This window comes from Gossypium hirsutum, chromosome D04 (assembly GCF_007990345.1).
Source record: "Gossypium hirsutum isolate 1008001.06 chromosome D04, Gossypium_hirsutum_v2.1, whole genome shotgun sequence".
NCBI classification, from domain to species: Eukaryota; Viridiplantae; Streptophyta; class Magnoliopsida; order Malvales; family Malvaceae; genus Gossypium; species Gossypium hirsutum.
The window spans coordinates 19,299,198-19,313,845 of record NC_053440.1 but is presented as its reverse complement, the minus strand read 5'-3'; the positions used below and the strand labels follow the sequence as shown (position 1 = coordinate 19,313,845).

The 14,648-nt window shown below is 33.4% G+C and overlaps 1 non-coding gene across 1 annotated transcript; it reads right to left on the bottom strand.

Annotated features, from left to right (window-relative positions):
- Nucleotides 1-13,113: 13,113 nt before the first annotated feature.
- Nucleotides 13,114-13,220, bottom strand: LOC121216470 (small nucleolar RNA R71). The gene has a single exon (XR_005912652.1). It is a non-coding gene; the product is annotated as a small nucleolar RNA R71 (small nucleolar RNA).
- Between the last annotated feature and the right edge of the window lie 1,428 nt (nucleotides 13,221-14,648).

Here is a 14,648-nt window from a genome sequence, read left to right as displayed (position 1 = left end):
TGAAAATATGTTAATTTTAGCATGAAATTTTTGAAAATTTTAGTATTTGAAGATTTATTATGGATGTAAATGTAATCGGTTTTAAGTTTGGAGTTTAAAGGTTAAAGATATAAAAGTTTTGGTTTTAGGGACTAAATTGAACAAAATGTAAAAGTTTAGAAAAACTTTGTAAAATGAAACTAATACGTCATATGCATGAAAATGAGCATGAGAATGCAATTGAGATTGATTTATTTAATTTAATTATTATTTAGATCAAGGATTAAATTGAACGAAGGAGAATCGGGGAAAAGGAAAAATTGCAGAACTGTCTCTATGAATCAACTCGATAGTCAAATTTAATAGGTAAGTTCATAGTATAGATGAATATATACTTATATATATTTATAACTTGTTATAACAATCCATTTTTTAGTGGTGTCAAAAATAGAGGTTTTAGGACCATATTTCTGACAAGTGAGTCCGTAAATACTATTATTTAATATTTACGAGTTAGTTATAGTGTTATTGTGAATTTTGATTTGATACAATTTATTAATTGGCCAGTTAGTTAAGGAACAAGTGGTTCGTACTGAAAGTCAGTGATTTTGGAAAATGAGGTATCAATACCTTATTTTTATAAACTGAGCATGTAAATATTTTTATTAAATATTTACGGAGTAGTTGTATAAGTGGATTGAAATTTGGTATGATACTTTCGAAGACTTAATAATTAATTAATGAAAGAGGACTAAATTGTAAAACCTATAAAAGTTAGTCACTATTGATTTTTTATTAATTAAATGGCTTAATTGGTAAAAGTAGAGGACTTATACGGTATTTAAACAATAATATTATAGCATGGACGACTAAGGCTTGACTTTTTATTTACTTTCTTTGTCAAAATTATATTTATTTATTAGTATTATATGTTAAAATGAAATAAAAGAAAACATTAACATCAATTTGGTGTTCTTCACCATTTCTCTAAACAAAAAACTGTTCAAGAAACCATTTTTAAAAAGCACCATTAGGCCAAACTTTGAACTCTTGCTTGTAAGTCCTCCGATCATTGGTTTTTCATACATTTTATGTTCTTGTGATCGTTGCAACTCAATTTAGCTAAACCATCTTTCAGTTTTCAAAACTGTTAAAGATTTTAAAAGTTACCATTAATAATTTTTTTTAAAGTAAAATGATAGATTTTGATACTTGGAAATGAAATATGACTAATTTGAAAAATGAATTTTGTTAGTTTTGAGTTTAGGAACTAAAATGTAATAATGTTGATTTTGATATGAAATTTATATAAGTATTGATTGTAAAGGTTGTATAAGGATAGAATTGACATCGAATTGAAAATTGGGGCTTTATTGTGAAAGATATAATAGTTTTGGTTTTAAAGACTAAATTGAATAAAATTAAAACTATTAGGGGGTATTCAAAGAATAAAATTAGACTTGTATATGCTTATAATATGATTAAATAAGAGGGTTGTAATTGATAAATTGAATTAAATTATTGAATAGATCAGAAATTGGACCAAATTAAAGAAAATCGGGGAAATGAAAAAAATTGATTATTAGTTCTTAGAGAGTTTTTTTGTTTTTGTTTTGACTAGGTAAGTTTACATAGTATGATTGTATTTAAACTGTTTTATATTTGATTTGTGAATTTGTGTTTGATAATAGTTTGAATTATTCACAATTTGGTACAATGGGTGAGTTATGGACTAAACATAGTAAAGTGATTAGCTAACGGATAAAACTTAAAATGATGAATTGAAATATGAAATAAAACTGAATTTATAATTTATTATAATTGATCAGATTGTGCTGGTATGACATTGACTTACTGTTTACGGTAAGAACTAAATTGAATTGATTTGAGATTATTTTATATTGATGTAAATGCAAAATTGATTTTGTATTGAGAAGAATTATGTTGGTATATTGATATGTATTGATGAATTGTTATTGAACATATATAATTGAATTGAGAAATTGGCTTATAATGGAAATTGAAAATGCTTACCCTATTAACTGCTTTAGTAGAGTCAGATATAGTTGGCATGCTATAGGATAAGAAGAGTTCAACGTTTTTTCGACTATGAGTAGTTGAGGCACTGGGTGCCAAATTACTTCAGTCATACCGATGAGACTACGTATCAAACTTATTAATGAGCACTAGGCATAAACTATTTACTTCGGATTTATCCGATGCCAAATCTGTGTTGGTTGGGCCAGTGTATCTGTCTGAGTGCAAGTTGAGTTAATAGGGGGAATAAATGGTAAAAGAGGGATAAGTAAAATTGAAACGATGATGATAGAATCCTCAAAATCATGATATTGAAAATCTAAAATGAAAAGTGTTATTTGATAATTGAGATTGCAAATAGATATGAAATAGAAAGTAATATGATATTTGATTTGTGAGATATAAACTGGATTGATAATTGTCATATGGTAATACAAATTTGATTAACGATATATATGAATATTGATAGTATTGAATGCTCATACGTATCAAATATACGACCCGGAGGGACCGTATGGAAATATGATAAATTTATGAATTTGGTGCAAAATTCGAACAATAAAATGGAATAATGGTTGCCATTATACTGAAATTTGATGTATTGTTGACAACAAAATGGAATGATGCAATATAATCTTTAGATTGACTAATTGAAGCTTGTATACGTTGATATATGTGTACTATTTAGACTTTTAGTTGTATCTGTGAATTGAAATATTGATTGGAATGTTGTGAATGATATTGTGTTGTTGATTTCCATGTGATTGATATTAAAATTATTTTAAATGCTAAATGTTAAGATTATTATATGAATTGGTTACGGGATGAACTCACCTTATTGATACAGGGTTGTCAGATTTAAGCAAAATCGCCAAGTTGAATAACTTGTATAAATTCATAAAATTAGGTAAGTTGTTGTTTTAATAACTGTGAACTTGCTAACCATCTTTAATCCCTACTCCCTTGTTTTCCTTTTCTCAATAGATTGTCAACTTGCGGAACGTGTCTAACAGATCGTCGAGAAGCTCACCCTATCATTGTAACACATTTAACCCAAATTCGTTGCCAAAATAGGGTTATAGAGAATTATCGAAGTTTACAAATCAAATGAACAAAAATTTCAAACATTTCATATCATGTCAATGTTCATATCAAAACTAATCAAAATCATACATATTATCCCTTATACGAGCCCTTGAAGCCGAAAATATGCATTAGAAACAAGTCGGGACTAAATTGAAAACTCAGAGCATTTTTTGGAAAACATTGAAAAATTTCAAAGTTACAGGGGTCACACGGCCATATGGCCAAGCCGTGTGACTCACATGGCCAAGAGACACGCACGTGTCTTAAGCTGTGTGGGCATTCAAAATAGGAACACACGGCTGTGTCCCAGCCCATGTCCGTCCCCATGTAACTCTTTAACTTGGTCACATGGTCAAGTCACACGCCTATGTGCTAGGCTTTGTACCCTTCGAAGTAACCTCACACGCCCGTGTGCTAGGCCATGTAACAGGGGACACACGGCTGAGACACACGCCCGTGTGGATGAAAATAGGCTATTTTACAAGTCATATTTCTCACCCAATTTGGCATAAACCTACGGCCAACATTATGCATATAAGCTAGCCATAATAAGGTACCAAAACCATGCATTTTCTAGCCTTATACAAATGGCATGGTCACATACAATCAATATGCCCTTAGGCACCTCAAATGACAATTTATAAACATGACTAACCATGTGTTCAATTTAACCAATTGATCAACTAACATATATGCATATTTGCACCAAAACTTATCATGTAGATTAATTATCAAAACATACCATTTGGTACCAATTATACCACTCAGTCACTAGCATCAAATGGTCATATAATTTACATATAACTTGTACAGTAAAAGCACCAAATAAGCCATTCAAACAAGTATCAATTCACATCAATTATATCAAGCTACAAAGCTTATACAAAATGCATATTCAAACCACCATTTTACCTTCCATCATTCTACCATATCAAGCCACACATCAACATGATATGGCTACCTATATACATACCAAAATATAACAAAACACAAGTCGAATCATATGGCCACAATAACAATAACACATATAAGCAAAACTTTAGCCAAAATCACCTATACATGCCATTATAACTAAAATTAAACCAATCGAAAGTACTGAAAGAGCCGATAAATAGTGTGATAGATCTCTGACGACTTTCCAACCTGAGCAAGCTCTCAACCACTACAGACACAAAAAAATAAACACAAAGTAAGCATGTCATGCTTAGTAAGTTCATAAAAAATATAGTCTAAATTCTTCAATACATTAAACAACCACAAAGCATGTATATCCCAAATCAACATGAGCACAACTAATTCGAAAACTCATATACGTACATTCTTAATTTTGATTTCCACAAAGGTACACATTACCTGCCTTTCATCATATTAATGTAATTTACATTGAAAGCTCTTATTGAAGCTCACACGAGGTAATAATACGATGGTTATCACATCCCTTTTCGTAATTCGATAACCAAAGTTATCCCTTTTCATAGTTCCATAGCCAAAGCTATCCCTTTTCATAATTTGATGGTCTTCAACATCCATTTTCATAATTCGATAGCCGAAGCTATCCCTTTCATAAATTGATAGCTGAAGCTATTCCTTTTCATTCATCGGTTATCGTCGTTACACCATTGGATTTTTCAGTCAACACTAAATTTAATTTTATAAAATAATAGCATTCAACTCATAAAATAAAAACGAAACTTAAACGTACGAACTTACCTCGACAATAAACGTAAAAAAATAAAGTCGACTAATTCGAAGTTTTTTGTTTGCCTAGATCTAGAGCCGTACATGGTTCATCTTGATCTAAATAAATAAATTCAGCTCAGTTCAATAATCATTCAAATAAATTTAACTCAAGTTCACATTTTATCAAAATTACAATTTTGCTCCTATACTTTTGATTTTTTTTGCAAATTAGTCATTATGCTCATAAAATAAAATTCATGCAATTTCATCCCTGCCCAACCCTAACCGAATATCATACAAGCTTATAGTAGCCCACCCATTTCATTATTTCACAAATACACCATGAATATTTCACATTTTAAAATTATATCCCTAATTTACAAATTCATCAAAAAATCACTTAACAAAAGTTGTTTATCTAACAACAAGATTTCATTTTCTATCATCAAACTTCACAAAAAATAGGAACTCATTCATGGCAAAACATAAATCTTTTAACAGCTTTGCAAATTAGTCTTTGGGCTAGCTAGATTAAGCTACAACGATCCCAGAAACATAAAAATCGTTAAAAACGGGATGAAAAATTGCTTACATGCACAAAGTAGCCTAGCAGAACTTTCAAAGCACCAAAAATGTTGTTTTCTTTCTCCAAAAATCGGTCAAAACTAAGTGAGAAAGATGATACCAAAATTTTGTTTTGTTTTACTTAATTAATTTATTAAATTACTTAATTAACCTTGTAATATAACCATTAAATCACCTAATAAAGTGTCCATAATTGTCCACTCATGATTTTAATGGTGTATTTACAACATAAACCCTCCAATCATTTAATATCATAGCTATTTAATCCCTTAACTTATAGAACTCAAGTTTTGCACCTTTTGCAAATTAGTCCTTTTTATCGAATTAAGCATGTAAACGGTAAAATTTCTTAACAAAATTTTTATACGATACTGCTAACATGCTGTAGAAATTAAAATAATAATAAAATAAATATTCACACTTTGAAATTGTGGTCCCAAAACCACTATTCTTATTTCACTGAAAATGGGTTGTTACAATCATGTTGTTGATTCGGTAAATCTTCTAATCATTTAAAACTTGGTTTTGTGGCATGTATATATAGGTGATTTTTTGGTTAATATTGAATGTGATTTATATTTAGAATGATAGTTTTGGTGGAAACTTTGTTAGGTGGTTAATTTGGAAAAGCTAATACTTGTGTATATATGTGTGATGGCAATGGTCCAGGTTGATGGGAACTTATTGAATGGTTTAGGTATATATGCTTAACTGCTTGAATTGTGAGTTTATAGTATGATATGGGATGGGTTTGGTAAATGAGTAGTTGATAGTATGATAGTATGTGTGATGGCAATGCCTAGCCATACGGCTGTGTGACCCTTGTTTTGTATTTTTGCAACACTTTTTTGAAATGTTCGAATGAGTCCCTGCTTAGTTTTGAATTATTTTTAGAGTGTTCATAAGCTCAATTTAAGCATGGTCTTGCATATATAACATGTTTAACTGAACGTTTGATCCTTAATGAATGTTTTAATAAGTTTTAAATTGAAACAACATAATTCTATTATTTTATTTACTGTAGCATCTTGTAACCCTAATATGGTGACAGAGACGATAACCCAACAAGAAAAAATTATGGGAGATAACGTTCCAATGGTGCTTGGTGTATAGGCGAACGAAATAAGGTTTATCCGAGTACCGTAAATAAGGACCAGTCATTAATAATCTCCAGAGGGTGTTCTGGGAAACCTTATATGCTAATCATTGATCAAAATTACGTTTTTTAGACAATAAAGAAAAGAGGGAGTTGTTAGAGTCCATTGACATATAAGGTCACCATAAAGGGAAACATCGAGTGACAAATGTGTCTGTCAAGACTATTCCTCTTTAGGAGGAAACTATTGTGAAGGTATCAACCAAATGGCTAGTTTCGTAGGGAATAGGCACATAAGAGAAATCGTGAGCTCGGATGGTCACTTAGATGATTGTCTACTGGGAACTGTAGGCCAAAGCAGTCCATAATAGACAAATAGGTTTCACCCTAAAAAGTAAGATACCACATTTAGGGTGGAGCATATCAGAGTAATCCAAATAAGAATTCAACCTGAGGGCAGGTAGGAATAGAAAAACTAAACCAAGTTAAGACCGCCAATGCACGTGGTCATTTTTAGTAGACCTTATGAGTAAATAGACCTTTTGAGTAGGGTACCAGTGTATTCTTTAAAGCTAGGCCGTTCACGATCCATAATAAAACAAAATGGTTATTTTTATAAGAATTGAATAGGTTAAAGTGAAAACCCATGAAGATAACAAAGCATTTAAAAGCCACTAGAACCCCTTTCGTCAAGCTATAAGCTCAATTAGGAACTAATGGTATTAGCGTAGAACCGCCAATAAAGAAAAGCAAAAGGCATATGACAGCTCACCAGTTCAGGCACGACGCAAAAGTTTGAGTAAAATAGGGAGTTAAAGAATTTTATTTTCTTTTAAGTTAATAGCCCAACTAAGAAGGGGAGATTTAAGCATTATAGTAGCAAAGAAACTCATTAAGTTCATTTGAAATTAAAAATTTTTTGACTTATGATTGCAGGGCTCGTTGGATAAGCAATATGAGAAGAGGCCTAGCCAAAAAGTGTTAGATCAAGAATCAACATTAGTAGGGTGTATAGGAAGGTGATAACTCTTAAAAAGAGTTATATTTCATTCCTTTAGACCTAGCTAATTGTTGGTACTTAAGTACATTTTGTTACATTTTAGGAAATTTTAGTTATCTTTTTGAATATTGCATTAGAACTGGGACTGTGTTGGAATTAGGTGCTTTTAATCACTTATGGTGGAGTTTTTTTATGGGCTGGTATGGCAAGAACATGTTTTAGAACGAGGAAATACAGGAGTGAACGTTTTTTAGGGAAAGAGTGTAAAAAGTTTGCCAGCACAAATGTCGTGGCAATGCCAAGAAGACAAATCAATAGTCTCAGTTCAAGTTCAAACTTGTACCAGATAAATCCCCCTAAAAGAGGAGAAGATAATCACAAGCTTTTAGCTAACCCTAGAGTAATCTATCTATAAAAGCTGATGAAAGGGACCTCATAAATGGCAAAAAAATTTGGGAGAGAACCTTTGGTGTGAACAAGGGTTCGGCTGCGCAAATGAAAGAAAGTCAAAGGCAGTCCTTCTTAGCCATCACAAGACACTGTGTTGCCAAACTGTAGACTGGGCAAGTGTAAGCTATTTCCAAAAGTTATTTCGTTCTTTCCATTAGTGTTCCTTCGTAAGATTGAATTGAAGTAGTTGAACATAATTTCGGATAATATTTTGGTTTGGAATTTTACTTCCAAACCCATTAGCTAAATCTCATTGGGTTAGGATTACTTTCGATGAAACCTTAAACTATTTTTATGGATGCAATATATATCTAATTTACTTTACTATTTCCTTTGATTGTTCTTATTGCTTAATTAAAATGCAAACGATCCCTAGACATAGAAGACTGTTCGCATACTTAGAAACTGATTCTAATTCCGTAAGTGTTGGATTGGTTGGATTAAAATTAAATGAAACGAGCAAGTATTTGATAGACACTTGTAGTCGACTCTAGACATAGAGTCACGATCATACAGAAGGGACCCATGCAAGATATCTAAAAAGCCTTGAGACACGAGTTTGCTCTCGCGAAAGGTAGGCTATTTTAGAACTCTTTTGTGCAGTAAAGTAGATACAATTTTTCCAAGGCAATATTGACAATAAGGGTTGATTCTGGGTAATCCCAACCTTTTGAATCAACATCACTCTATCCTTATTCTTTGTTGTAGTATCTTTGCCACAACATATTTAGTTGTTTATTTCTTTGTTTACATTCTATTTAGATAATCACTCTTGTTATTGCCATTACACTTTTGCCATAACATTTCCAAGTATTCATTAATTCCAAATATTACATGCATCATTATTCCTCTAATTGCTACTGCATACTTACCATAGCTTTACCATAGTATTAATTGCATTTTATAATAACTTGCCCACTTTTGTTCCTCAATCCGGTTCTCATGGGAACGATACTCACTCATCACTTTATTACTTGAACCGACGTGTATGTTTGCAGAAATTGTATATCATTTCAAATATGACAAGTTTTTGGCGTCATTGTCGAGGATCGACAATTTGGTGAAATTTGGTTTGACTATTTTACTTATTAGTTTTATTTAACTTAGTGTATTTACTTTTTATAGGTTAGCTGTAACACCCCGAACCCGAGACCGACACCGGAGTCGAACACGAGGTGTTAACAGACTTTAAACCCTTTATAAAAATATTTCTCAGACACTGCCAATCTGCGTACTAGTCGCTTTAAAAATAATATCTTGAGTTTCACAACTCAAAAATCAGTTTCGTGATTTTTCCCTGAAACTAGACTCATATTCCCATCTACATATTTTTTCTAGAATTTTTGGTCGGGCCAATTAGTACAGTTTATTAGTCAAAGTCTCCCATGTTACAGGGATCGACTACACTGACCTTTGCGCATTACGACCTGGATATCTCCCTGCACAGAGCTTCAATACTGATTCCGTTTGTTTCTATAGAAACTAGACTCAGAGAGGAATCTATCCATATATGGTATGACTCCTAATTGTCTCTGGTTAATTTATAATGAATTTCCAAAGTCGGAACAGGGAATCCAGAAACCGTTCTGGCCCTGTCTCACGAGAACCTGAATATCTCTTAACATACTGTCCATATGATCTTTTCGTTGCTTCTATATGAAAATAGACTCATCGAGATTCGAATACATAATTTATTCATCAATTAATTCCACTCCTACTATTTTTAGTGATTTTTCAATCTCACGTCACTGCTGCTGCCAGCATCTGTTATGAAAGCAACTATGCCCATTTCGTGATTTCTCCTTGGTCTAACTAGTAATTCGTCATACATATCACAAATTATGATCATGACTAGCCATGCCAAAGGCTAATCATTGTCAAACATCCCCCTACTACACTATTGCCATATCATGAATTTTAACACCAAAATAATCAACCATGACATATGGCATAAAAATCGTATTACCAAGACTTACGACCCAACATTAGAACCAAATTCAACCGAACATTATGCCATTTTCGCATGGCTAAAAGTTTACATACCAAATTTCAACAAAACATATTAGCCTATACATGCCGAAATGTTCTCTTAGACCAACTAAGAAGAAAATACCAAAGGTTGCTAGCCGGTGTGATGACTTCGACGACGGCACGATCACGCAAAAAGAGACGAGTCCAAGAAACCTAGAATAGGTGACAAGCAAACACCGAATGAGTATATAACTCAGTAAGCCATAAGCATTCCACAACCATCCATTAATAAAATTATCACAACAGGAAAGAATGAAATGAGGTTAAGTACTCCATCCATACCAAACTATACCATAGTTCCTTAAACCCTATGGTTCAATCTCATACCAAGTCCTACACTGGCCTTTCATACATCATTTTATTTTCGTTATAATCATACAATTAAACGAACTTTCACCTATTCCATAATGAACCTTATGTACGTGACTTCAACTATAATCGTCACATAGGTTCAAAACTTACCAAGCTCAACTCCAAATATAAACATAGCGCCTATTAGCCATGAACTCAAGGTACTTACCTTTTCCGCTGTCCAAAATTGACTCGGTAAAGTCGCACCCTTCATGTAAATAATTTATAGAAAATATATATTGGGTTTGCACACATAGTGCTTAATAATCAACCGCGCACACTTAGTGCCATGTACTTTAAACTCACACACTTAGTGCCATGCATTTCAAGTTCGCACACTTACCTTTTTCCGCTGTCCAAAATCGACTCGGTAAAGTCGCACCCTTAATGTAAATAATTTATAGAAAATATATATTGGGTTCGCACACATAGTGCTTAATAATCAACCGCGCACACTTAGTGCCATGTACTTTAAACTCACACACTTAGTGCCATGCATTTCAAGTTCGCACACTTACCTTTTTCCGCTGTCCAAAATCGACTCGGTAAAGTCGCACCCTTAATGTAAATAATTTATAGAAAATATATATTGGGTTCGCACACATAGTGCTTAATAATCAACCGCGCACACTTAGTGCCATGTACTTTAAACTCGCACACTTAGTGCTGTACAATTTAAACCCGCACACTTAGTGCCAATCTCATGACCATGAACACTTATTGCCCGCACACTTAGTGCCGAAAACCAGCCACTCAATAGGCTTCACTTCCTTTTTACATTCGACAAATTTCATCTCTACTTACATATACATTTGTATACATTTCATCTTATTAAACACAATGGTGTAGGTATTACGATCCTTTAATCAATACCAAAGATATGCTTAATGACTTACTTGTGTTGGGTAAGATGGTTCCAACTCGGCTACTCGATGATCTTTTCTTTGCCTTTGCTCGATTCTCCTCCTTTAACTCCTTGAGCTTAATCAATAAATCAACTAGTTTAACCGCCTTGCTAAATATTTACAATCCAATTACACATGCATATGTATGTTAGTATATTTGGCAATCACCCTTACTAATCACCCACTTGATCAATTATAGAGAATCAAAGTTAATATCACAATGTGTACCCTATATGGCCCATTATACATAATCAATTTTAACATCATCTATATATTTACTCATATGGCCGAATATACCTAATCATACATACACCTAACCAAAAAATAATTTCTAAAATCTTTATATCATTTATACACTAGTAAAGCATCCTCTCCCTTTCCATCAATTTAGCACATGCATTACTCATTAACCTACAAAAATTATATTCGGCCTTAGCACACAACTTGCTAGCCGATTCTTCCCCATCTAGCAACCAATGCACATATGTGCTCACTCAAAAATGCTAAAAAAAGAGATTCAAGAATCATCAATCCACCATCACATGCATCATTAACAAGCTTCATATTTAGCATGCACTGGCATTAACACAAACTCCACCTAGGCCGAATCTTAACTCATCTTCATGCCTCATCACCACAACATCAAACATCAAAATACCAACCAAGAATGTAACATGCATGGCCGAATATCATCTCCATCATTTAACAAAGTTTGAACCATGGCTAGGTAGATTTCAAACTTACAACTTAAAATATACATGAATCTCAAAGAATAATATCAAACATACCTCAATCTAGTTACATGCATGGCCAAACTTCCTCCTAATTCTCTTCCAAACCAAACATGAAGCAAGAACTCCTTCCTCCTCCCTTAGAATTTTCGGTCAAAAGAGGATGAAAAAGGATGAACAAAATTTTTCTTTTCCTTTCTTTAGCTCACGGCAATGGGGGGGGGAAACAACCACTCATTTTTTTGTTTTTCCTTTCTTTATTACCCATATTCCTTATTTTATTTTTTTCCTACATACCTCACTAGGCCAACATGTTCCCAACATGTTTCCACCCATAGCATGGCCAACCACTAGCTCAAATTTTGGGTAATTTGACATGCAAACCCATCATTTTCACAACATGCATTAATAGACCATTTTAAATTAGCCTATCATATTTTCACCATGTCTCATATCGATCCCTATTTAATAATTTCTCATGCAATTGGCAAAATTGGAGAATAAAACTTCCACATACTCATGTACACACATAATAAGCATAGAATATGGAAATTAATTATTTTTCTGACTCGGTTTTGTGGTCCCGAAACCACTTCCCGACTAGGGTCAATTTTGGGCTGTTACATTAGCCATTAGTGCATGAGTAGAGGAATTCTTGCTAACACAAAATACCTTTTTGATTCGGAGATTGACAGAACCATGTGGAAAAAGAGAAAAGAATTATGAAAAAAGGCTAGAAACAAGAATGATTTTAATGGTAATCCAAATGGTCGCAATAAAAATCCTCCCATTTGACGTGTGGTGGATGATCGACATAATTGAATTAGAGAGCACGTCGTCCCGTTGCTAGATGATTTGAATCCATGGATAGTTAGACCAACCATACAATCTCAGCAATTCGAGTTGAAACCAGTAATGTTCAAAATGTTACAAAATGTAAGACAATTCGGTGGACTCCTCACTGAAGACCCACGATTACATTTAAGACTCTTTCTAGAAGTATGTGATTCATTCAAATAGCAGGGTGTTCTTGAAGATGCTTTGGGTCTTAAGCTATTCCCGTATTCCTTGAAAGACTAAGCAAGATCATGGTTGAACACTTTACCGTCGGGAGTAGTGGCATCATGGAATGATCTTTGCCAGAGATTTTTACTACGGTATAATACACCAAATATGATTGCCAAGCTTAGAAATGAGATCACACCTTTTCAATAGTTGGAGGATGAAACACTATATGAAGCTTGGGAGTGATTTAAAGACTTAATTCGAAAGTGTTCGATGCATGGATTTTAACACTCGACTCAGATGGAAATATTCTATAATGGGCTGAATATACATACGAGGATGGGAGTTGATGCTTCCGCTAATGGTACTTTGTTGAACATCCTATGCCAAGGCAAAATGCTCAACAAGGTCAGGTATATCTTCTAATTCTATTGAATCTTTGTTGAAGGAGTATATGTTCAAAAATGATGTCGTAATTCAGACCTAAGTTGCGTCTCTCTAAGCCCTTGTAAATCAAGTGGGGCAAATAGCGAATGCTATAAATTCAAGGCCATAAGGAGCATTGCCAAGTGATACTAAAAATTCAAGAACCCAAGGGAAGGAGCAATGCAAGATCATCACTCTTAAAAGTGGGACTCAATTGGATGAAGTTTTTCAAAATGCCATAATAGAAGAGGATGACTCAAAACTCGATCATGAACAAATCTCAAAATCAACTAAAAGCATACAACATCTGAAAAGGATAAGCAGAAAAATGTTGTCACAGAATCAGATCATGTTGCCAACAAAAATGCCACAGTAAATCAATATCAGCAACCTGAACAACCCAAGGTACACAACAATGTTAACAAATAAATTACCTCCAAGGTTGAAGGACCTAGGGAGTTTCACTATCCCCTGTTCCATTGGAAAACATTATGTTGGTAAGGTGTTATTTGATTTAGGAGCAAGCATAAATCTAATGCCTCTGTCTATTTTTAGGAAGGTTGGAATTGGGAAAGCAAGACCTACTATGGTTACTTTGTAGCTGGCTGAACAATCCTACACCCATTCGGAAGGTAAAATTGAAGACATGCTGGTAAGAGTAGATAAGTTTATTTTTTTTAGTTGATTTTCTTATTTTAGAATTTGAAGCTGACTAAAATGTGCCAATTATTCTTGGAAGACCTTTTCTTGCTACTGGCAGGGCTTCAATTAATGTGTAAAAAGGTGAAGTGACCATGAGGGTGAATGATCATCAGATCATGTTCAACGTATTTAATGCGCTGAAATGTGCTAATGAGAAGAAAGAATGTCGTGCCATTGACTTGATAGGAGCAGCAGTGGAGGAAGAGTTCATGAGATTTTGACATAAGAAATTGATGAAGATTCATTTGAGCAGACACCTTTGTGCACTTTGCTAGAGAAAAATAGACCTTTCAATTTTGATGAAAAAATATGCATGGAGTTGTTCATGTCAAGGACATGAAAATGGGGGACACATTTAAAGTTAATGGAAAACACTTAAAGCACTACTTGGGTGCTCATGTAGAGCGAGACAAATAGTCCATTGATCTTCAAGATGTTTAACTTGAACATCTTGAAAATTCTTTTTATTTTTTTTATTTTGTCGATTTAAATTTCTTTTAGTAATTTCAGTTCCTTTGTTTAATAAACTACAGGAGAGGACGGGGTTGGTGATACAGAGCCCATTGAAACAAATATTGCCAATA